The sequence below is a fragment of the Paroedura picta genome, chromosome 2 (assembly GCF_049243985.1).
Source record: "Paroedura picta isolate Pp20150507F chromosome 2, Ppicta_v3.0, whole genome shotgun sequence".
In the NCBI taxonomy this organism is placed as follows: Eukaryota; Metazoa; Chordata; class Lepidosauria; order Squamata; family Gekkonidae; genus Paroedura; species Paroedura picta.
The window spans coordinates 165,766,674-165,791,829 of record NC_135370.1 but is presented as its reverse complement, the minus strand read 5'-3'; the positions used below and the strand labels follow the sequence as shown (position 1 = coordinate 165,791,829).

Genomic DNA, 25,156 nt, shown 5'->3' with positions numbered 1-25,156 from the left:
AGCCACACACAGTTTATTTATGTATTTCGTTTATTATTTGATCCTTAGACCCGCCACACGCAGCAACAACTTGTGGCAGGTTACAACAGTGTACATAAAAACCCTGGTTTTATGTCAAACTGTTAAACTGAGAGGGGATCCCCGAGTTTCTCACTCGCCTCAGATTTTCAGAGGCTTCTGAAGTTTTTTGTGACATTCTCTGCTTTCCACTCATTCAGCCCCGTCTTAAATCAGAGTGCATATTTCAAAAAAACACACCAAGGGCTTCTAACCACTAGGTGAGCAAAGGCACATGGGGGGCGGGCAGGAACAAAGGAAAGGCCTCATCACCTATTATTTCATCTGACAATACACAATTCCCTTGGGCTTATACAGCTGAGGTTACCGGGAAGCCAGAACCATGTATCTGTACCTGAGTCTACAGTCCCCCCACCTCCCAATTTCTTTAGACTGTTGCAAATTCCGACAGTTTGGTTCTAACACTGCCTGGCTAAAGGACAGAAGCAGAAATGCTGTGATGGAAATGACCTTTACTGCTGCTCTGAATTCTTCTTTGGGGCACTGACTGAAAATGTTAGAACTGAAAAGGGTAGGAAGGGAAGTTTCCTAACAAAGGTAAAGGGAAGCCTAGGCTTGCTCGTCTTCTGCTTAACATCATTTCCTTCCACACACACACAAATTCTAGTATCATCACCCACCTACCTACGATACTGAATCCGCATCACATTTGTAAGGAGTGGTCTGGCTTTTGGGAGGGACCTGATCGCGTCAGATCTCAAAAGCTAAGCAGTATTTTGGGTAAAGACCACTAAGGAAGAGTCTGCAAGGGAAGTCAATAGCAAGGCTGGTTTTGTGAACTTAGGTCAAGAAATGCGGATTTTATGAACTTGTGCGGATTGTGAGTGGGTGGGCAGGATGTGTAATCTACACCACCCACTACTAACTGAAGAAACTACAGTGTTTCATGACACCCTTGTTGAGAAACCCTGGCGTTCACACACCTAGCCCATTAAACTGGGAATTGAACCTAGGACTTTCTGCATGTGACACAGACGCTTAGTCAATGAGCCACAACCACATCCTGATAACACAAACCTTCTGTACCATTGATCTTTCTCCAGCTTGAGGTAACAATTCAACAGGTTTTGCAGGTCCTGATTTTAATGACTGATGGTGTTTTATCATTTTGTAATATACTGATTTGCCCTGACCTCAGCAGAACCTAAGCAGGGTTGGCCCTGGTTAGGAATTGGATGGGAGACCTCCATGAAAGTACACAATCGCTATGCATAGGCAGGCTTTGGCAAGCCACCTCTGCTCATCTTTTGCCTTGAAAACCCTACAAAGCTACCGGAAGTCTGCTGAGCCTTCCCCCACCACCCATATAATGTTTTATGAGCTTTTCCTCACACAGTTACGCATGATAACCTTGATCATTTCTCTTTAAAAGACACCAGGCAGGTTCACAAATGTGGCCCATTTTATACTTCCAATGATGGATTTCATGAATTATTTTCATTGCCAAGCATTGGAATGTATGAAAGTACATCAGGAGAACTTTGTAGTCATTAAGTTTGGGGGTATTCAATTGCATGTATGGACAGCGCACTCTAGTCACAATCCTCCAGATACATGAAATCTCCGTTTCATTCAGCTTCAGTGAGCACTGCAGTGAAACACTGAGGGAATCACTCCTAAAAAGCTCGTTTAGATTGCTCTTTACCTTTGTAAACTGAGATTAGAATCACTACTGAGAGCCAGCTTGGTGTAGTGGTTAGGAGTGTGGACTTCTAATCTGGCAAGCCGGGTTCAATTCTCCACTCCCTCACATGCAGCCATTTGACCATGGGCTTGCCACAGTGCTGATATAGCTGACCGAGCAGTGATATCAGGGCTCTCACAGCCTCACCCACCTCAGAGGGTGTCTGTTGTGGGGAGAGGAAAGGGAAGACAACTGTAAGCCGCTCTGAGACTCCTTCGGGTAGAGAAAAGCAGCATATAAGAACCAACTCTTCTTCTTCTTCTTCTTCTTCTTCTTCTTCTTCTTCTTCTTCTTCTTCTTCTTCTTCTTCTTCTTCTTCTTCTTCTTCCTTCTTCTTTCTTCTTCTTCTTCTTCTTCTCTTCTTCTCCTTCTTCTCCTTCTTCTCCTTCTTCTTCTATCCTCATAAGTGCTCGAAAACAGCGACTGAGTTATTTCATTTATACAACACCTTTCTTCCCAACAGGGACCCAAAATTGCTTTACTTCATTTTCTCCTCCATTATATTCACACAACAACTTTGCGAGGTAGGTTAGGCAAAGAATGGGTGAGTAGCCCAAGGTCACCCAGCCGGCTTCCATGAGCAGAGCGGATATTCAAGCCCGGCTCTCTCAGATCCTAGTCCGACACTCTGACAACCACACCACACTGGTTGGCAAGGAATGGCGGAAAGGGCACAAGGAGGAACGAATCCACACGAAATGATCTTTAGAAACAGCAAAATGGCACGTACATATTGAGAGGGATTTAGCTGGGTGATCTGATACAGGTGAGGTGGCCCAGTACCTAGAAAGTGATCATCTCTTTTGAAAGCTATGAGATGTATTACTGATGTATGTTTTATTTAAAACACTTCTATCCTACCTACTCACTCAAATAAAGTCCCCAAGGAAGTGAACATCAAGCATTAAAACATTTCAACATCAAAGGCCAAAGGGTGTTAAAGATCTTTCAGAAAGAGACAAATCTCCCTGGGCAGGAGAGTTCTAGAGTTCTGGCACTGTGATTAAAAAGTGGGTTACTACCCATCTAAAAGTGGGTTACTGCCCATCTAGGTAAGGTTAACTGAAGCAGGGCCTCCGAGGTTGACTGGAGTAGATGGATAGGTTCACATGGGAGAAGTGATTCCTTAAAGCAGTGGTCCCCAACCACCGGTCCCGGGAACGGTACCGGTCAGTGGATCAGTCGGTACCGGGCCGCGGCTCCTCCTCCTCCTCCTCCTCCTCGGCTGCTGCCTCGGGGGCTGCCCTGCCTCTCTGCCACCAGCTCACGTTTGGTGCTCTCCAGCGGCTGCCATGGCTGGGGCTCCACCTTGGCGTGGCACTGCACAGCTGCTGATGCCAGCACCCCCCAGCGGGCGGCAGGAAGTCAGGGGCACTGGCGGGAAAGCAAGTGGAGCAGGGGCTCAGGCGGCAGCGGTGACGTCCCTCAGCAAAAGACTACCCCCCTGGGCCTCAGTAAAATTGTCAAGTGATGACCGGTCCCTGGTGATAAAAAGGTTGGGGACCACTGCCTTAAAGAATAAAAGGTAAAGGTAAAGGTATCTCTCCTGTGCAAGCACCGAGTCATGTCTGACCCTTGGAGTGATGAGTTTTCATGGCAGCCTCAATACGGGGTGGTTTGCCAGTGCCTTCCCCAGTCATTACCGTTTACCCCCCAGCAAGCTGGGTCCTCATTTTACCGACCTCGGAAGGATGGAAGGCTGAGTCAACCTTGAGCTGGCTGCTGGGATCGAACTCCCAGCCTCATGGACAGAGCTTCAGACAACATGTCTGCTGCCTTACCACCCTGCGCCGCAAGAGGCTCTCCTAAGGATACCTGTGTGTAAAAACTGCCAAGTTCATATGGGGGAAAAATTGCAGGCCAAAGTAACCTCATTTTACTTTGCCAGGCTTGGTTAACCCTGAAGCTGAAATTCACTTAAGAGTACCTTCCTATGAAGAACATATACAGCCAGTCATTCTTGCAGAACGTTTGTGTAGACGCATGTATTCTCCCCCCCCCCCCCAAAATGCTTCTGAAGCTCAGCTTTGGAATGTCCTGATAAGATAAATCTCATTTCTGTAATTCACGTTTATCTGAGCCACTGGGGTCTCCCCGCTTCTGCTTCTCCTTTCGATTCACAATATCACAGCTGCCAGAGCTATGAAGCAGAAAGCAGCTAGCGGACTTTCCCCCTGATCTGTGGAAGCATTATAAGCTATCAAATATTAATCTGCAAGCATCCTACAATGAGCTGTAACAACATTTCAGGAATGTAACCTTAATTATAAGGTTTTCCCCTACATTCCCGAAAATTAAATCCAGGGCAAAGCTCTGACTTCAGCACAGAGGGACATGCAATGAATTGCTCACCAGCCATTAAACATAATGTATTAAAATTAACAAAATAAGAGATCTGAAACATCGGAGCCCAGGGACAGGGGATTCATTGGAATCAAATACACCCCGCCCCCACTTGTGATTCTCCAGGGTTGAATTTGTACCATCAATGTCTTCCTTGTATCTCAAAGGCTGTCCACGTTTTACATTTGGGCTAGAGATCACTATAATTTTCTCTAGAGAAAGCCTCTTTCATTTTCACATCATGTGTCCATGGTTTTAAACCTCAAAGGAAAAAAAAAAATAGCCAGTAACCCAGAGGAATTGACAGTTTTCATAACCAAAGCAATTTTCGGAAGGGGGGGGAGGTGCTGCAGCAAAGGAAACAGTTTTCCTTCATGCCACATTCTGTTTGGAGACATTGTGACTCACTCATGGTTTTCTTAAGAGCAGGATTCGAAGCGTGAAAAGACCATTTCTGTACATGCTTATCCTAGCAGAAGCTATCTCTGGAATATAATCTAAAAGGCAGCTGGATCTTGGTTTCTAAAGAGCTGCAAAGAGATGGAGCAAGTTAAACAAGGATCAGTTCTAGTGTGGGGCCTTTGGTGAAAAGAGAGAAGCTAAAAGGTCTTTTTGGTGAGATCCATGTGTAACCAGTTCATGCACAGGGGAGTCCAGACTGCCTTCAGATCATACCATAAAATGCATTTTTTTAAAACAATATTTTGTTTTTTAACCCAGCGGCCCCCAACCTTTTTAAGGCTGGGGACCGCCAGCAAGGGTGGAAGGGAGAGGGCAACCCAGCAGTGCTGTGCAAATGCACATGCACGGAGCAAAGCGGTCGCGCATGCGCATTTGCACCTGCCACCAGATGCAAACGCGCCTGCATGGAGCTCTGCACGTGCCTGCATGGAGCTCTGCATGGAGCTCCGCACAAATGCGCCTGCACGGAGCTCCACGCAAGCGCATTTGTGACCATCGGCATGCCAGCAGCCACATCTCCCTCCACGCAGGGTGGCACTCACCGGGCCTTGAGTGAAGGCCCAGCGAACGCCGTGCTGCAAGAGGGGGGAGGCACCTCCCTCTCCCCCACCACAGCCCAGTGGCAAGGCTTTCACGGCCCGCCACCAGGCCACAGACTGGGGGTCGACAACCACTGCTTTAACCAATCAGCTAGCAGCTCAGGAATAGAAGTAACTTCCTGTATGCAAACCTTTTTGTATGCTGCATTAAAGTTTGCACACCGAGAAAGGATAAAAGCGTTACCAGTGGCTGCTCATCAAATACATTTGGCAGATAAGGCAAGTGGCAACTGATAAAGCAGGAGGAAAATTGCGACTGCATTAGACAGGCTGCTTTGTAGCTTGCTAGTCAAATGAACGTGCTAACATTCCATTTCATGTGCAGTGCAAGGATCCACTGCGATCTCCAATACCCACAAAACAATGGTTTTCAAAGACCGTTTACGCACTGGGAACTTCACTGCCCCAGCTCCCGTGCAGGAGAACAAATCGGGGGCGGATGAGACGCACCGGGCCAAATGCTCCCCCATGTGGGTGCAGGAAGAGGTGGGGTAACTTCCCACAACTACAACTCCAGCCTGCAGGCTGGCATGAAACCTCCAGTGCATAAACAAAGAAAGAAGTAGGCCTAAGAAAGTTGCTGTTAAAAAAAAAGAAAAACAAAAAACTACAGGCCATTAATGAACAAACTTTTTGCCGAACTGAGGACACACATTAGAACAGGGTCCCCAACCATAGTGTACACCAGAGGGTTTCCTGCTGTCTATCTGATTATTCCCCAAAGCGTATCTTCCCCAAACACAAGCCAGCCCTGGCTTTCTTCCACTTCACTGAGGACAACTAAGAAACAACTAACTTCATAGTAGGAGGAAGCTGGGCTTGCAGTCTTCTAAAACGTTCTGATTGGTTCCTGTATCCCAAGGCAAATGTTTACTGAGCAGCCAGGACCCTCCAGGGCACCTTTTTGTGGTTGCCGAAATTCCAAAAATTCTAAAGGTGCTTACAAGTGCAACAAGATCGCTACAGTAACACGAAAAATATTTTATATGGAGATCCTTGCTGTTATACAGTTGCCCTCTGAGATTGTTTCCACACTGGGAACCTCGCTTCCACAGCTCCCATGCGGGAGCACAAATCTGGGGCGGACAAAGTGCACCGGGCCAAATGCTCCCCCATGCAGGAGCAGGAAGAGGCGGGGCAACCTGCCCCAGCTCAGCCTCCAGTGCGGCACTTTCTGCTGATTCAGAACAGAACTGGATCTCCAGTTTTGACCATGCAGCTACTTGTAACCTCTGCCTGTTTTGGAAATCCATGAATACAGCCAACCAAAGAGAGGGATTTTTCAACAGGAAGAAAATGATCAAAAAGTGATTTACTTCTGGCACTTTTTGCCCCGTATCACTAGGTAACATTACCCATTTTCCCCATCAAAGATGCTTCACCGAGTGTAACATTTAAAATTAATCCCTGGGATTGGATAATATAATGGCCCCCATGTTTTCCCTCTATTTTTACCCTTTCAAGGGACCTGTATGTTCTGTTTGGTTAAATCAACTACTTATAAAAAAATAGCTGGAAACTGTCATTGCATCTTCCCAGAAGGGAAAAGTGAGAACCTGACAATATCTCTGCAAAACATAGCATCTAGCTGAAGAGTTCTCAAGAATGCCTATTTATTTTATATGAAAACTGTGATTTCCTGAAACAAGGACCAATTTTTTCACAAGAGACCTCCAGAGACGCCAAAGTTAAAACTGAAGTACTTGAGGCGGCACATTGTTCTGCTTATATTTAATTATGCCTACCCAAGCAAGCACATAAATACACGGCGATCTCCTCATCTTATGGTTGCAGACAGCAGCACATATTAGGCAAGCATCCTTCGGCTTCTCTGTAGGTAATCAAAAATCAAGCCCTATTGAAGCCTGATTTGAGCTGCCAGGGCCCCGATTAGTCAAGCACTTACTCGGCCAGATTTATACACGGAGGGAATAAGTCTCAGACGCAGCAAAATGCTGCAATGCCGGCAGCTCCGGAGTCAGGGAGGAAAATCAAAATAGCTACCGAGGAGGAAAGCATGACTTGCATGCTGCAAAGGCAGAGCTAAGCAGAAGAGTTTGTTAATTAAGGTCACGGGACAGAAGGCACCAAAGGTTAGCCTTCTCCATCAGTTCCTTGAAGGCCCCCAGAAGATAACAAACAGACACAAATAGATGACTCAATTAGGGGCTTAGTTGCTTGGGCTTCCTGACTGCACTAGAAACAGGCAGAAATAGGAGATTTTTTTTGGCTTTGAGGAAGACATGCGCAGGAAACAGCTTTAAGTGAAGCTTAAGATTTGATGGATCTTAGAATCATAGAATCCTAGAGTTGGAAGGGGCCATACAGGCCATCTAGTCCAACCCCCTGCTCAACGCAGGATCAGCCCTAAGCATCCTAAAGCATCTTCCCCAACAATGGCTAAGAGTCTGAAGATAATTCAGTGATCAAGGTAATCATAAACACTACTTAGAACTGTTCTGAGATGCTGGCTGGGGCAGAAGCTGACATTATATGTTTATGTTAAGCTAAACAATATGCCTACACAACCCTTTTGTCATAAGGTTGCCAAAACTGGCTTCGGGGAATTCTTGGAGAATTGGGGCAGGGCATAGTTTTGGGGAGGGAAAGGGTGCTCACTCAGTAAGAACGTGATCCCATGGAGGCTACTCCCTTGAAGTGCCCATTTCCTCCAAAGAAACTGATTCTTGCAGACTGGCGCTCAGCTGTAATTCCAGGAGAACCCCAGGAGCCATCTGGAGGTTGGTAACCCTATCCTGTTACACCCATGTTGGCTCATTGCAATAGTTCACCTAGCCCTGTTTCCATCAGTCACATGATAAAGGCCACTAGCCCTCCCCACAGGAAACACCCCTTGTCAGCCTTCTCCTTCCTAGCACCCAACTGGCACATTCTGTCTCTGAACCCGGGAGGTTCATGATAAACTTGCCCAACCCCTCCTAAGAAGAATTTCAGCACCTCTGTGCCCCACCCAGTAACCCATCTGCTGCGTTGTATGAGCCAATTCTAACACATCGGTCTGCTGCAGCTGGTGGGGACGAAAAGTCCTGGCAAGTCACCATTGATCTATGGCACCCCCTGGTGGAGTTTTCACTGCAAGAGGCGTTCGAAAGTGGTTTGCCAGGACCTGCCTCTGCATAATGACCAAGACATGTCTTGGGGGTCTCCCATCCAAATACTAATCCTTCTTAGCTTTTGAGTTCTGATGAGATCAGGCTAGCGTGGGCCACCCAGGTCAGGGCCTGTGCTGCTTCTGCTTTGAGTTATATATATATTTATGACCCCCCCGGGTGTTTTATTTCAGGGGTAGTCAACCTGTGGTCCTCCAGATGTCCATGGACTACAATTCCCATGAGCCCCTGCCAGCGTTTGCTGGCAGGGGCTCATGGGAATTGTAGTCCATGGACATCTGGAGGACCACAGGTTGACTACCCCTGTTTTATTTCTTTCATCCTGACAATAATATCCTTGTATGGCTGGTTGGTATTGTTATCCCCGAATAACCCCTGGCTGGATGAGTGTCAGACAGGAGGCTAATAGGACAACCCTGAGCAGAGTTACAAGCTTCTAGGCATTGACTTAAGCAGACTAAGAAGAGGAAGAGCTGGGTTTTTGTACCCTGTTTTTTATTCCCTGAAGGAGTCCCAAAGCGGTTTACAATTGCCTTCCCTTCCTGTCCCCACAACAGACACCCTGTGAGGCAGGTGAGATTGAGGGAGCTCTGAAAGAACTGTGACTGGCCCAAGGTCACCCCACTGGCTGCATGTGGAGGAGAAGCGGGGAATCGAACCCAGTTCACCAGATCACAGGCTGTTGCTCTTGGCCTAACTGTGGCTCTCCAGATGTCCCTGGACTACAATTGCCATGAGCCCAAGACAATTCACCATCCTGGCAGGGGCTCATGGGAATTGTAGTCCAGGGACATCTGGAGAGACAGTTTGGCCACCCCTGCTCTAGGGTATAAGTATGCTTAGGATTGCTGTGCAAGGCTGCCCACAGAATTCACAGCAGATTCAACTCTGGCCTAGGGGTGACCTGGTTTTGCAACTAAGCTAATACAGGGTAGTCAAACTGCGGCCTTCCAGATGTCCATGGACTACAATTCCCAGAAGCCCCTGCCAGCATTCGCTGGCAGGGGGCTCCTGGGAATTGTAGTCCATGGACATCTGGAGGGCCACAGTTTGACTACCCCTGCACTAGACTAAGTAATACACTAGTGAATATCCTCTCTACACTTGCAAATGTACACCTACATAGATCATGTTATAAAGAGGCAGAGCAGAGCTGTTATGACAGGGGAGCATCCTGGCAACACTGTACTATACATATTTTTCCCAGTGGCTCATTTATAAGATAGCTTTTACAGAGCTAAAGCCCTCCTGAGATAAAAAACAGAGCAGAATCCTCCAGGAGGCTATTTCCACCCTGTTATAAATAACAGTATTTGTAATACTGCTTCGTTCTCCCTAGAAATAAAGACCATTTAATTTAGAAAGATATCATTACATTCAAATGCAGTTTGCTTTCAAGTTTTCATAATTACAGATTTATTTCCCATGCTAGTGTTCCCAGCCAGAGTGACGGACACAGGAATATACAGGTTTAAAGGGGGCCTAGATAGATTGCTGGAGAACAGGTCTGTCAGTGGCTACAGCCATGGAGGCTGTGGGGAACCTCCACACTCAGGGGCACTAGACCACTAAATCCCAGAGCCAGGGGAAGGCCTTGGCCTCCATGCCCTGTTCTTGGCCATTCAGAAGAACTGGTTGGCCACTGTGTGAGACAGGATGCTGGACTAAATGGTCTGATCCAACAGGGCTCTTCTTATGTTCTTCTCTTTTTTTCCAGAACAAGATATCTGAAAACCTGCAACAGTCTTTAAAAATGAGTAGTTACTCTCATTGGCTTTTCCCCAGGAACTAACATGCTCATCTGTAGTGAATTCTGTTGCATGCCCTAGCTAATGAAAAGGCTGCTCTCTTTAATAGAAATCCAAATTTGAAGGCTGACGAGCTATTTACAGATGCCGCCCAAACCTTAGCTTAATGTTATTAAAGGGGGTGATTTACATATCTATGATTAATATTTAACAGTACCGAGGTTGTCTGTATGGGGGAATAAAGTCAGCAACAGAAAGCCGCACTATCTTATGCCTGCCGGCAAGGGTTATAACACTGTTTAATGAAATATGCAGTTATACAAATGTCATTTCATGTAGGTCTTGTTATATTTACAATATGGGTAACAAAGTCAATGGGTGGGAAAAGCAAAGATTTCCTCCTCTGCAAACCCAGCGTTTCCTCTAGGAATGTAAGAAATGCCCTGTTGGATGAGCCAGTGGATCTAGCCCAGCATCCTGTTACACTATGATATCCAACAGTCGCCCTGCAGGACCAGCAAACAGGGCACAGAGGACAAGAAACCCCCTGTGTTTCCTCCTTGCACTGGTACTCCTCATGTTCTCTGTTTCTGGCTGCAGAAGTTCTATTTAGTGAGCATGGCTAGTAGCCACTGATAGGGCTCTGTATGCATTTGTCTAATCCCCACTCACTCATCACTACTTCCATAGGCAGCGAATTCCATATTTTAACTACAGTATTTGCCGGCGTATAAGACTACTTTCCCCCCCTGAAAAGCATGCCTCCAAGTGGGGGGGTCGTCCTATATGCCGGGTGCACTTCAGTTGGGATAGACATAGCTGCCCATAGTGGCCCATAGTACTGCAATGTAATGTAACGAACTCTATATTTTGAGTGGAAATGTTGGGGGGTCGTCTTATACGCCCAGTCGTCTTATATGCCGGGAAATACGGTACTTATTGTGTGAAAAAAGCATTTCCTGTTATTCCCTTTTAATCTATTACCCATCAACCCCGCTGGGTAGCTCTACTGTTACAGAAAAGAGAGGAAAAAATGGGGATTATTTGCAACAGAGTTGTTTTGTTTGTTTGTTTGTTTGTTTTGTTTATAAAACTGCACTTGGAGGTATTCAGACACTTCACTCAGAAAGCCTTATGCATACTTTCATTTTTAGACCCAGAACAGCAAGTAGGGCTCCTGCTTACATTTTATAGAATCATAGAGTTGGAAGGGACCTCCTGGGTCATCTAGTCCAACCCCCTGCACTATGCAAGACACTCACAACCCAGCTTTGCTGGATAACCAGTTTCTCATCCTCTCCCTTCTTTTGTCATGATTAGGGCCACGCTAGTTCAGTCTCCAGGCTGCCAACAATGATGTACTCTTTGCCCCACCATGTGCAACACAAATCCTCTCCTTTCATTTTTGTATGTTGGTTTCCAAGCAAGAGCATTTTGATGCATTCTGCAGAGGGTTGGACTAGATGACCCTTCCAACTCTATGATTCTATGACCCATATTGCACAAACTTATAATAATTGCATTTGTATGAATTTTGCAAGCAAGCCTGAGCATTTTGAGTGGTAGCAATTTGATTGGTCCCATTTAATTCATTTGTTTGGTCCCAATAAATGTTATTACATGGATTTAGTGTTCGGCATTGTGTTTTTCAGGGCTCTAAATGGCCATACAACTTTCCCTACAATATTAGTTATAAGCCTTCATTCTGCCGGTAAAGCAACAATCTATTGGATTGGATCATGAAACACAAGGACTGATGTTTTAGTACTTGGGGTATATGCCAAACCTAATGGCATCAATTCTAGGCTGGAAACTGAAATGGCCTTGCTGCATATGCAGCACTTGTGGACCAGAGCAAGCACCAAGCCAGCCTTTGGCTCCTCTCCAAGGATCAGATAAATTTTGCATAAGCTTTCTAGGAAATCAGTTTTCTCACTTAATTTTATTTCCTTAAAAGGAGAGCATCAAAAGTGAGCCTCACCAGTACAAATATGGTGCAGCAATCAACAAGATGAGGCAAGAATGCATTCAAATGCCAATTTATCAAACAACGGAAACCCTAATTTTAAAGATAACCAATGCATCGTGCTCTCTTTTTGCAGAACAAAACAAATCGAGTTCTCTTCCAAACCTGATATGTTCCATAGTAAACTAGTTAAACTTGCCACTTTTCACCAAATCCCCCAGTGAAGCATGCCCACACTTTGTTTGTTTTTAATTTGAGTCATTTCATTTCATTCATTCATTCATTCATTCATTCATTCATTCATTCATTCATTCATTCATCGATTTTTAGCAAGCCACTCCCGGGAAGGCTCGAGGCGGGTTACATCCAGTAAAAAATTCCCAGTAGAATACCCCTAAAAATACAACAATACCTAACAATATCCAACATCCAAGACATATGTGGCGACATAAAAAAGCTAAAATGCCCCCCTAAAACCAACTCCGGGGGTGGGCATGGAAAACGATCTCAAGCTGCCCGTAGAATAGTCCAGCAGGGGGTCCAGATCTTCCAGGTGTGTATACCTGGTGGAAGAGCTCCGTCTTGCAGGCCCTGCGGAACTCTTCTGGGAGCTCATTTCACCAGGTAGGGGCCAGGACCGAAAAGGCCCTGGCCCTGGTTGGGGCCACGCATGCTTCCCTGGGGGCAGGAATAACCAGCAAGTTTGTCCCCGCATAGCATAAGGCTCTGTGGGGGGGGGGGCATAGGGCAGAAGGCAGTCCCTAAAGAGAATGCCTTTAAAACACAGATAACGCTGATTTATACTGAATCAGACTTTTGGCCTCTTAGGGTCAGAATTATCTACTCAGGCTGGCAGCAGCTCTCTGGGGCCCTCAGGCAAATGTTTGCGGATGCTGTAGGTGAATATCATCCTCAGATGGGACAGGGAAGGCAGTATTTTAAGCAGTTCTCAATTCATGTTAAAACTTGTGTGTGCATGTGTGTGTGTGGCAAAAGTAGTGCCAAGGATGGTGTTACCAAAGCAAATAGCACAAAGGGGAGGGAGAAAGGAAGAACATACATATAAATATGAAATCGCCTTATACTGAATCAGACCTTTTGCCTCTCAAGGTCAGTACTGTCTACTCTGACTCACAGCTGTTCTCCGGGTTTCACGCAAAAGTCTTTCACTTTACCTAATGCTTAATCCTTTCAACTGGAGATACGAGAGACTGGAGCTGGGGCCATCAGCATAGGCTCTTCCACAGAACTACAGTTGTTTGCTTGGGAAAGAAAAGTTGCAGTAAAAGGTTATGTCATATTCCCAAAACAATCCTTTTATTTGTTTTATATAAGACAGCTGAGATTGCACTTGATTCATGCACATGAATCAACAGCCAGCTCCGTGGAGTGATTAGGAGCGTGGACTTTCAATCTGGCAGCTGGGTTTGATTCCCTGCTCCTCCTCCACATGCAGCCAGCTGGGTGACCTTGGGCTTGCCACAGCACTGATAAAGCTGTTCTGACTGAGCAGTGATGTCAGGGCTCTCTCAGCCCCACCTCCCTCACAGGTGTCTGTTGTAGGGAGAGGAAAGGGAAGACGAATGTAAGCCGCTTTGAGACTCCCCCGGGTAGAGAAAAGCGGCATTTAAGAACCAACTCTTCTTCTTCTTCAGTAATATCTGGGCTCACTCAGCCTCACCTCCCTCACAGGGGGTCTGTTGTGGGGAGAGGAAAGGGAAGGCGATGGGAAGCCGCTTTGAGACTCCTTTGGGTAGAGAAAAGCGGCATATAAGAACCAACTCTTCTTCTACCTGCCAGTTAGATTTCTTCAGCTAAAGCTGCTGGCCTTTGCCCATTCCTGGTCTTGCAAAAGTTTGTGCTTGGTTACGCTCAGAGATTGTGTTTTGCTGGTGCTGAAGATACAACAGAACCTGTAACCGCAACCTTTCTTTTCCACGCACAGGCAAGCAATGCTGTAGTCATTTTGGCGTAACTGGGACATGCATGCATTTACTCCCAGGGGATTCTGCATCCTTTGTCTGCATGGACAGATGCTATTGCCCTAGGCCATTCATGGTTGCAAGGTCACACAGTGCAGATGGACATGTCCCCCTGCTACAACCAGGGAGCTAAAACGGGCTCTTTTTAATACAAGTAGTAGTGACAGCTTGTTTAAAACGGAAATGCATTCCCTGTTTGATAACTGCTATCGTTACAATCTCAGTAGCCACTGGATCTTTATATTTTAAGAAAAGAAGAACGTTTTGCAGCATGGGTAAATGTGCACTTGACCTCAATTCAAGTCCAGGAGCACCTAAGAAAACAACAGAGGCTTCAAGGTATATGCTTTCAACTGTAAAAATTCCTTGTGTCAGCTACCTCTGTGGATCTGAGGAAAAGAGCTTTGATTCTCTGAGGAGCTACTGGATTCGAATCTAGCTCTTCCACTGAAGACCAACATAGAATCACAGATTTGGAAGTGTCCTTAATGGTCATCTAGTCCAACCCCCACAGAATGCAGGAAATTCACCCACAATGCTCATCCACAGTGACCCCAATTCCATGCCTTGATGATGCCCCCCCCCCTCCAAAAAACCATATTCTTTGGCCTGTCTGGCCTGGAAGTAATTCACTTCCCAATCCCAAAGTGGCAATCGGCATTTTCCTGGGCCTGCAAGAAAGGGCCACAAGAGCCAAGCATCGCACCGTCCTTTCTTCCTACCTACTCACAATCTGCCTAAGTTCACAGAATCAGTGTTTCTGTCAGATGGCTCTCTTGCCTCTGCTTAAAAACTTCCAAAGAAAGAGAATTCACTACCTCCTGAAGAAGCCTTTTCCACTGTCAGGAACTTTTTCCGTATGTTTAGCCGAAATTTCTTCTGCATTAATTTCAAGCCATTGATTCTGGTCCAACTTTCTAGGGCAACAGAAAACAACTCCGTTCCATCCTCAATATCAGTGGTCCCCAACCTTTTTATCACCGGGGACCAGTCAACGCTTGACAATTTTACTGATGCCCGGGGGGGGGGGGTAGTCTTTTGCTAATGGACGTTGCCGCCTGAGCCCCTGCCCCACTTTCTATCCCACCAGCGCCCCTGACTTCCCGCCACCCGCTGGGGGGCACTACCAGCAGCAGCTGTGCAGTGCCACACTGATCCAGACACAGCTAGAGGTTTCTGCTGCTTCCCCCTCTCATGCCATTCCTCAAACTCCCCTAAACTCCCAAACATCATTTCACAATGGTCAGTAGGCTGCATTGGGCATGGGACACAACACTGTAGAAAATTTGCTTGTAGAAAATTTAGTCTTGATCCTACCTTGGACCCAAACAAGGGCCATGAAATGACCACACATGCACATTTGACTACACAACACCAACAAATAAGTTAAAGTTATTGGAGCATGTGTGCATTGCCTTTCCCTGAGGTCTTAAACCAGAAAGGGTAATGTCCCCCTCTTTCAGAAATAAGAAATGTCCTCTCTGCAAGGCCAGCCTGCTCTTCCCGACGAAGAAGATGCATGCATCATTTGGCTGAGCTGAGAAAAGCATAACAGGGATCTTCTTTGACACGACCAAAAGCCCGTTAGCCATGACATTCCCTCCCCTGCCCTAAAGATGCATTAAAAAAAAAAAGATGCTGGGAAATGATTGTTTGCAAAAGATGTTTGCAAAAAGGACTGAAGCAACAGGAAACTTTGAAGAGAAACAATAGATCACTCGGGGACTTAAAAACAATAACACCGCCTTCTGATTTTGTCTGTAGCAACTCCAATCAGTCTCACAACATTCTGTTCTCCCAAACAGAAGAACGCTTTGATTTGTTGATATCCTCTGAAGTTACCTCTTATGTGCTGCACTAGTAGCTGCTGACTGACACCATCTACTATCAAAGTCTAGCAAACAGTGCTCAAAAATAGAATCAGCATCTCAAAGCTCTTGACGCTCTTTGTTTTAATAACGCTCTCCAGCATTAACACTGTCCAGGGACAACAAACTTAATTTTTTACCTCTCTGAGCTCACTAATTTTATTGTCCAATTAAAGGAAGTCTCTTGTTGTTTGAATATGGAAGGGACATTCCAAAGGTTATAGATTTCCTTTGTGGTAAATACTTTGGAAAGCACAGCATCAGCTACATTGCGGCTCCTTTGCAAGAATCTATTAACCTGCAGAAGAGATGCTACAAAGGCACAGCAGCATGCAGACAGGCAAGCTAGGGCTGATTCTGCAATTTTCCCCCCGTTGTGGATCCTGCTGAATTCAGATTTATTTGAACTCGGGTCTTCCTCTATTCCCCCCCCCCATTGAAACAGAAAGTGTTCTGCACTTGATTGGGGAAGCTCAGAGTGGGGAGGGGAGCCAAGCATAGCAGGAGTCTCTTTCTTTTCTTAAACAAGAGGGGGGGGGAGAGGATTGGAGACAGCAGAGGAGGGGGAATAAATCCAAGAGGCAAATCTCTGAGGAGAGAAGTTAGGGTTTCTGGAGCGCAGCCAGGAAGTCTTTGAACTGATGCCCTGGCCAATCAGGGGAGACTGCTTTGCTATGAGGCATGGAGAAGAGAGTTATCTCGCAAATAGCAGGAATCTGCACACTTACTGATAAGCAATTTTTCAAATATTGAGAGTTATATCCACTTCTGGAGGGGAAGGTATTGCGAGGGGAAGGTATGGTCATTCCGGATCAAACATGCATGTTGCAGAGGGAAAATTTAAAGCGCCCAAAGTCAAAATGGAAACTGAATTCAGTGTAGGTGGAGGGGATTTATTCGAGCTGGGAGTGGGTAAAAAGCCCTGTGCAGATTACACCCCGGTGAGCAACTTTGCACAAAAAGAAACCCAATGTTTTTCTTTTCGAATATATCTGTCATGCACAGTGCTTGGGAGAAAGACTGTAGCATGGCATGCTAACAGGCCCTACCATGGCATAGACAGGGAACATGTGTAGATCTTGTTTGGATTTCTCACAGAATGAGAAATCAAACTGGCAAACAACGACAAATCAAAGGATCCCAGGGCAATGTGTAGGTGCCCCTCTCATTCTGTGCGCTAGAAGGGTTTTATTCCCCACCATGGCAAGGGAGGAAACCTTCATGGCTCTTGTAGCACACTTTAAGAAACAAATACCCCTGTAACACCTTTCAGGAGGGCCAATCAAAACGACACAAAATATTGTGGTAGATTTGAACCCATCAGATTTCTTCAGCATGCTACAAGTTTTTTAAGGGAAAGAGGGAAAATGCTGGTTTTCTAGGTCAGGATTTTAAGACCCCCTCGCATCAGCCTTTAGTGTTAGAAGCTGACAGGCTCACTATTTAATGGCCATAGGTCATGGGTCCCCAACCTTTTTTGAGCCTTTGAGCACCTTTGGAATTCTGGCACAGGGCTGCAGGCACAATTATTATTATTATTATTATTATTATTATTATTATTATTATTATTTCGATTTATTTCCCGCCACTCCCAAATGGCTCGCGGCGGGTTACAATGTCTTAAAAAACCCATTAAAACTCCCATTAAAAGACTTTAAAATGTCACAACATGGCAGCACAATAATAAGATCCCCTTCCTACCCCCATTCCTATAAAAAAAATAATAATAATCACAAAATGTCCGCTGCAGGAAATGGGGCCAAACACAAAATGGCTGCCACAGCAGCAGCAGCAGTAGAGGAAGAAGAAAAAGAAGTTTTTATATGCCACTTTTCTCTACCAGGAGTCTCAAAGCGGCTTACAATCACCTTCCCTTTCCTCTCCCCACAACGAACACCGTGTGAGGGAGGTGAGGCTGAGAGAGCCCTGATATCACTGCTCAGTCAGAACAGAAAAGGAAGAAGAGTTGGTTCTTATATTTTCCCTACCCGAAGGAGGCTCAAAGCAGCTTACAATCACCTTCCGTTTCCTCTCCCCACAACAGACACCCTGTGAGGGAGGTGAGGCTGAGAGAGCCCTGATATTACTGAAGAAGAAGAGTTGGTTCTTATATGCCGCTTTTCTCTACCCGAAGGAGGCTCAAAGCGGCTTACAATCGCCTTCCCTTTCCTCTCCCCACAACAGACACCCTGTGAGGGAGGTGAGGCTGAGGGAGCCCTGATATTACTGCTCAGTCAGAACAGCTTTCTCAGTGCTGTGGTGAGCCGAAGGTCACCCAGCTGGCTGCATGTGGAGGAGGAGCACTAGATTGGAAGCCGCTGTTCTTAACCACAATACCACATTGGCTCTCATAAGCAAAGCCAGTCACAAAACAACAGGGAGTGAGGTTATTTATCACTAACAGTAACTCCTCAGTATTTCAGGAAGATGCTTGGCTTAGCAGAAGGCCTGTCAATCTGCCCACCCAGTCAGAAGCCCTGCTGGGCAGAAGTCCCAATTGAATCTCCATCACTGTCCAAAAGTTCTTGGTGGGACCATGAGGGACCCCTACCATAGGTGTTAGATGACAGCACATGCATTCTGGTATGAAGAAGAAGCAAGCAAGGGAGGGTCATCTCATCGGGAAAAAATACAGGCCACTCAGGTCCATGCATTCCTCAAAAACCCACACGAGAAGCAGAGTTTGCATATCCGGCAAAAGGACATGGAAGCTTTTGGTAGTCTGTGTTTTAACAGTGGCTGAGACAAATTTATGAATGTTCATAAGGAATAAGAGCGGGAAGTCAAATCTTGTCTATCCCCAGGTTACTCCCATCCTGTTAATTGTTCATTACTGCATGAATGATGTGACAAAGCCCCTCTCCCCTTCTCTCACCACTGCATGGCACAGAATCATAAAGGGACCTCCAGGGTCATTTAGTCCAGTTCCCTGCATTTTGCAGGGGGCTGGACTAGATGACTCTGGAGGTATCCTCCAACTCTATGATTCTGCAACAGCTAGCACTAGTTTCTGGACTCTCCCTTTCCACTGCAGAGTCCACAGGCCTGATTCCACATTAATCCCAATGGTCCCCTGACATTAAGGCCTGGCTTTGCAGGGGATCTGCAGAGAGAGAGGAAATACACTCCCAGTTGGATTTTACACTGAGAAGGGAAAACACCCCAATATAATTAAAAAATATGAGCTCCATGTACAGTAACATACTCAGGGTATAGCGATGAGGGCACATGCCCTGATCACTACTTGCGGGGAGAGGGGGGGGCAAGAGGAGACTGGCAGGCTGGTGGCCCTCTGTCAGGGCCCTTGGTGGCAGGCAGACAGGCTGGCAGGAAGATGCACAGGACAGGCAGGCCGGTCGGCAGAGGAAACGCATGGTGCGATGGAGGAGACATGGAAGGAGGGCCAGCCAGTGGACGAGATGTGCAGTGACTGGGCAAATTGGGGATGGTGCTTGCTGGTGCCCCTCTGACTCCCTCCCTCTCTCCCACCAGAGGCCGGTCCCCAACAGGCCACTGGGAGGTTACAGCAAAGTGTAACCCAGAGGTGGTGAGGATGGGCTTTAATCTTGACATGGTGATAGCAGTGGCTGTGGTATTCGCTCCTGCCTTAAGCTGCTGTGGGTCTGGTTTGGAGTGGGGTGAGCATGGCTCCTGTTTCCCAAATGAGCAGTGGGTGGTGGACAGAGGCAAGGGATGGTGAGTGCTGTCTGTGGGAGTCGGCTTCAGTTCAGGATGAGGTCAGGCCAGGTGCGGCGGCAGTCCAAAGGGGCATCGCCAAAGCCTCCACCCAGCCCCTCAGCTGAAGCAGAGACAACAAAATATTTGTGCCAAGGTGGCCGAACGTGCACTCCACCAGCTGCAGAGCCTGCCCGCAGGCCTACTAGAGAGCCATTTTGGTGTAGAGAGAGCCATTTTGGTGTAGTGGTTGGGAGTGCGGACTTCTAATCTGGCATGCCAGGTTTGATTCTGCACTCCCCCACATGCAACCAGCTGGGTGACCTTGGGCTTTCCAGGGCATTGATAAAGCTGTTCTGACCGAGCAGTGATATCAGGGCTCTTCTCTCAGTCTCACCCACCTCACAGGGTGTCTGTTGTGGGGAGAGGAAAAGGAAGGCGACTGTAAGCAGCTTTGAGACTCCTTTGGGTAGAGAAAAGCGGCATTTAAGAACCAACTCTTCTTCTTCTACTACTGTAAGCTTAGAGATGATGTCATTATTTATGATAATCCGTTCTTGACTTCACAAAGATGCATATGACACGGCATGGAAACAGAGAAATCTTTTTGGGATGACTGCATGTGTTAAATTATGCAGCTCTTACAGGTATTATTAAAGGTCCCTCCTTCACTTTAAACAAGTCATAAAGGTTACCTGTATTAAAGAGCTCACTAAGGGAAAAACCCTCCTCTTTGTTTAAGTATTTCATACACAGGAGCTTCCTAAACAGCACGCTCGGAGGTGCTACATCCGGCAACGAAATGAGCCATCTTTGGGAAGAAATCCATTAGCTGTATGAGAACTCGCAGCTAGACAGCACAGCAATATAATCCAGAAAAAGAAGAGTGCTCCATCGAATGAAGCTGCAGGGTAGACAGACCGTGATGACCTCATTTGGCAGGTTGCCAAGACACGGTGGTAGTTAAGCATCCTTACATTCAGGGAATCCAAGGAACCTTCTCATCAGTCCAAACGGCTTTGAAGTCACGCTGCTGCAGCAGCTGGCCTGAGTTTTTATTATCTAATCATTTCAACAGCTCTGCAATGTCTTACTCTCTTTACAGGCACCGATCGTCGCGACAGTCCTGTAAAGCGGCTCCCAATTTACAGAGGCAGCAAGAACGCAAACAAGGGCAGAACTTGAAGCTAGTTCTTGCAGGTTTCCATACCTGTCCTATTCCCTTAGACCAGGGGTAGTCAACCTGTGGTCCTCCAGATGTCCATGGACTACAATTCCCATGAGCCCCTGCCGGCAAATGCAAACACTGGCAGGGGCTCATGGGGATTGTAATCCATGGACATCTGGAGGGCCACAGGTTGACTACTCCTGCCTTTTTTCTTTTTTTGGCCACAGCCCTTTTAGGAACTTTTCTCAGTTTCCGAGACCCCCTGCAGTAGGCTGGCTGCTTGCACAATGATTGAGGCTAAAAAAGGCCTAAGCTAAGAGTGAAATAACTGCACTCAATGTACCTTGTCTTAGCTATACATGAGACATATTTCTACAATATTTCACCAAGAGAAGCATGCAAGTACCTTTTTTTCTTTGAATGTATTGAGAATGGCCGCTTTAGACAACCCTGTGGCTTACAATAACGAAGTACATCGTTATTTAAAATGAGGAGATTTGGGATTGTACTAAGAACTCTGAAAAACACCAAATCCTCGGGTCTCACAAGCCTAGGATTTATACATTTGGGTTTTGTGCAACTACAAACATACATACCTAGTTCCTATGAGTGGAACGAGAATATTTTTTTCTTTTGCTTATAAACGATGGGGAGGGGGAGGCACAGGAAAGTTACAGTAAGAAGGAGGAAGGAAGGGTTCTTGGCCCTGCCAGCTATGCATCCCCTGCAATCCTACCTCATGGCATTTTCCTCCCCAACTGGGATTCAGAGGCAGTACAATGGGACCAAACAGGCCGGTAAAACAATTGCAGGGAAAATCAGCATTCATAGAATCATAGAGTTGGAAGGCATCTCCAGGGTCATCTAGTCCAACCCCTTGCACAATACAGAAACTCACAATTACCTGCCCACCCACAGTGTCCCCAATTTAATACCCAAATGATCCTCCCCCCCCCAAAAAAAAATCTCCAGAATCCAGCCTGCCCTGGAGGGAATTCACCTACCATCCTACAGTGGTGATCAGCAATTCCCTGGTTATGCAAGGAAGGGCCACAAACACAGGCACATCCCTCCCTGCCCACCCACCCATTCATCCTTCACCTGCCTGTATTCCCCTGCAGATGGTCCCTCCTGCTTTGGTTGTGGCGATTCCTGTCTTTGCTCTATAACAGGTGGTTCTGCCCACAAGGGAACTTCCATTAGTAATAGCCTTATTAGTTGCAATTGCCATTTATCTAAATTCTCTGCCTCCCCTTGTGTAGGATTATAGTAATGCATGGAAATGATACAATCAAATATCTGAATCAACGTCCCTGAAGCTACTCGGATAATTTACTGACTTCAAAAACTTCACCATTTTTCTTTAAAAAGAATCTTCAAAGCAGTTAAAGAAAAAAAGTGATTGTGCTATCTTCAATTGAACCACATTAAATTCCGGTGGGTGGCCATGCTGGTCTGAAGCAGCAGAACAACCTCTGAGTCCAGGAGCACCTTTAAGACAACAAGGTTTTATTCAAGGTGTGAGATGTGAGATTTCGTGTGCATGCACACTTTCTCAGACAATGGAACAGGGATCGTAAGAGTACAGCTATAAGGAGCATGGTAATGAGGATCGGCTTATTCCTTGCTAGAATACCAAATCAGCTCTTTGGGTTCAATTGTTGTTCACAAAAACATAAAAATTAACTTTTATATCCCCTCTTTGTCATTCTAACAAGGAATTATCTAATATTCATTATCATGCTACATATTTGTCGGACATTGTCATGAGGCTATTTACTAATTTGCTATTAATTTACTCTCTCCATATGGCTTTACGCTTATGTTCCATTGTCTGAATGTTGGTCTTAAAGGTGCTTTTGGACTCATATTTTGAACCACATTTTTTAACTAACTGCATTGGGGCCCTGACCTCGATAGCCCAGGTTAGCCCGATCTTCAGATCTTGGAACCTAGGCAGAGTTAGCCCTGGATGGGAGACGACCAAGCAAGTCTTCAGTTTCTCTGCAAAGGGACACAATGGTAAACCAACCTCTGAACTTCTCGTGCCTTGAAAACTCTACAGCAGTGGTTCTCAACCTGGGGGTTGGGACCCCTTTGAGGGTCAAACAACAGGGCAAACAGCTTGGCCGGGGGGCGCCACCCACACAACAACCTTGCGGGGTAGATATAGAGCTTTCGTCTGTCGGGAGCAGCGGAAAAGAGCGAGATCGGCATGGCGGGACAAGAGGCAGAACTGAACTTAGAAACCACAGGGAAAAACCAATTTATACATCATCATGAACATATCATCATGAACATCTTCATGCCATTGATCAGTTTTGGTTTAATTTCTGTGAATGAACACTTGCATCATGTTATGGTTGGGGGAAGAGCCTCTTGTGGCGCAGAGTGGTAAGGCAGCAGACCTGCAGCCTGAAAGCTCTGACCATGAGGCTGGGAGTTCAATCCCAGCAGCCGGCTCAAGGTTGACTCAGCCTTCCATCCTTCCGAAGTCGGTAAAATGAGTACCCATCTTGCTGGGGGGTAAACGGTAATGACTGGGGAAAGCACTGACAAACCACCCCGTATTGAGTCTGCCATGAAAACGCTAGAGGGCATCACCCCAAGGGTCAGACATGACCCGGTGCTTGCACAGGGGATACCTTTACCTTTACCTTTATGGTTGGGGATCACCACAACATGAGGAACTGTATTAAAGGGTCGTGGCATAAGGAAGGTTGAGAACCACTAGGCTAGAGGTTGCTATAAGTCAGCTGTGACACACCCCCAAATGGTATTCAGAACGATTTATAGCACAACCAAGCTAGTTTAGCTTGCGAGCATAAGCCAGTCGGAAGCTTCATGAGGCTTGGCCGGTTTGGGAATCTTCAGAAACGTAAATTTAGTCGATTACCAACCCAGCTGCAGAGTTTAGGATCAGCTATAACAGGTTAATGCATTAGAAGTTCTGCCTTCCTTCAATAGGCTGCTAAAATATCTGTGGCTGCAGTTGTTCCTTATGGGTTTGTATGTTTAAGGCTGCAATTTATCTGAAATGTATTTTAAAATTATGCTTGTGTTTCCATCTGTTCAAGTATTTAATTCCCTTCCTTAATGATTGATGAAGAATTCTAAGTAACTTTCATATCAAGCCTTACTTTGTTTAGTTTTGCCTCTTTTCTGAGAGCATCAATGTAGCACAGGTGTATATACCAAAGCCTGGGAAGTAGGCGACTGTTTCCAAAATAAACCTCCCCAACATGAGGATAGCAAATACATAAGGAATCTAGACGCTTCAGCCCCAAAATATATCTTGCTCAGGTCAACCAACACCATGGCCTGAAAGCTGTAATTTGCTTCCCCTCCACTTTTGTGTGTGTGTGTTTGGCCTGTTGAAGAATTCAGGAGTACTCGAAAGCTTGCGCAACTGGTTGTGTCATTTTGGCTGGTCTGAACTGTTGTAAAGTATTGCGTTGCCTGGATTTTGTTTTTAATGGGAAACTATCCAGACTTGCCTTTTCTATAAGCTGTCAAACAAATGTTATTTTTAGAAGATTGTTGGAATTTTTTTAAAAGATCACTTTGGCATCACTCAGTCTGTGTCCGGGCGGGGCGATGACAGCGAGATAGAGAGGCTTCGTTGTCCACACTTGCAGCTGAACTTGGTGGCACAATAATTGGACACTTCGTGGCTTGCGAGCATTCTCTTCTTGACAATACTACAACTGCCGTTGCAACTGGGCAATGGCTTCTGATTTTAAAAATCCTCCTCTGCTTGCAGGGATAGCCTGCAATTCATGAGCAACCATAAGCTCCTATTTCTCACCCTGCATTTTCAAAAAAAAAAAAAACCCAATCATTTGTTTCCCAAGAAGATGGAATTACTGTTAAGAGCCTCCCCTACAGGATCAGCACCAGCCAACAAAGATGCTTCCAATCCTCTAACCTTCAATAATTTTAAAGATGCTTGGGGAAACAGGGAGAGGGAGGGGAGGATGTTATTAACTCAGTGCCTGTGAGCAAATCGAGTACTTCCCGGCAGCCAGGTTACCTTCTCTCATGGATGTCAGGGTATTATATTTTACAAATTATCATTATTGAAACAATGTAAAACGTAGGCATCAAGCCACAAGAGATGGTTATGATATTTTCATGATTTTAATGTTAAATGAGGCTTTTTTTTTTAAGGTGAAAGACCACTGAAGGTCAGCCAGTTTGACAAACCTGTATACTGTTTTGTGTCTGCTCCAAATTGCCTTTATTGTGATTTTATTTAGCAGATCTCCAAGGCTACGTGGAGGGGAAGAGTTAGAAAACGTTTGCTAGACACAACACTCCCTCCAAAGTCAGCATTTGGAGTGGAATATTTAGTCAAAATGACAGCCCTCCTGCACAGCAGCCTCCATGGCACTTTTTTAAATGCCCAAAATAAAATACCTGCAGTCTAATTGAGAGCATTCTATTTTTACC

The 25,156-nt window shown here is 45.9% G+C and overlaps 1 protein-coding gene across 8 annotated transcripts in view; it reads right to left on the bottom strand.

Annotated features, from left to right (window-relative positions):
- EVL (Enah/Vasp-like) overlaps window positions 1–25,156 on the bottom strand; it is a 188,655-nt gene that overhangs the window by 127,314 nt on the left and 36,185 nt on the right. The window lies entirely within an intron of this gene.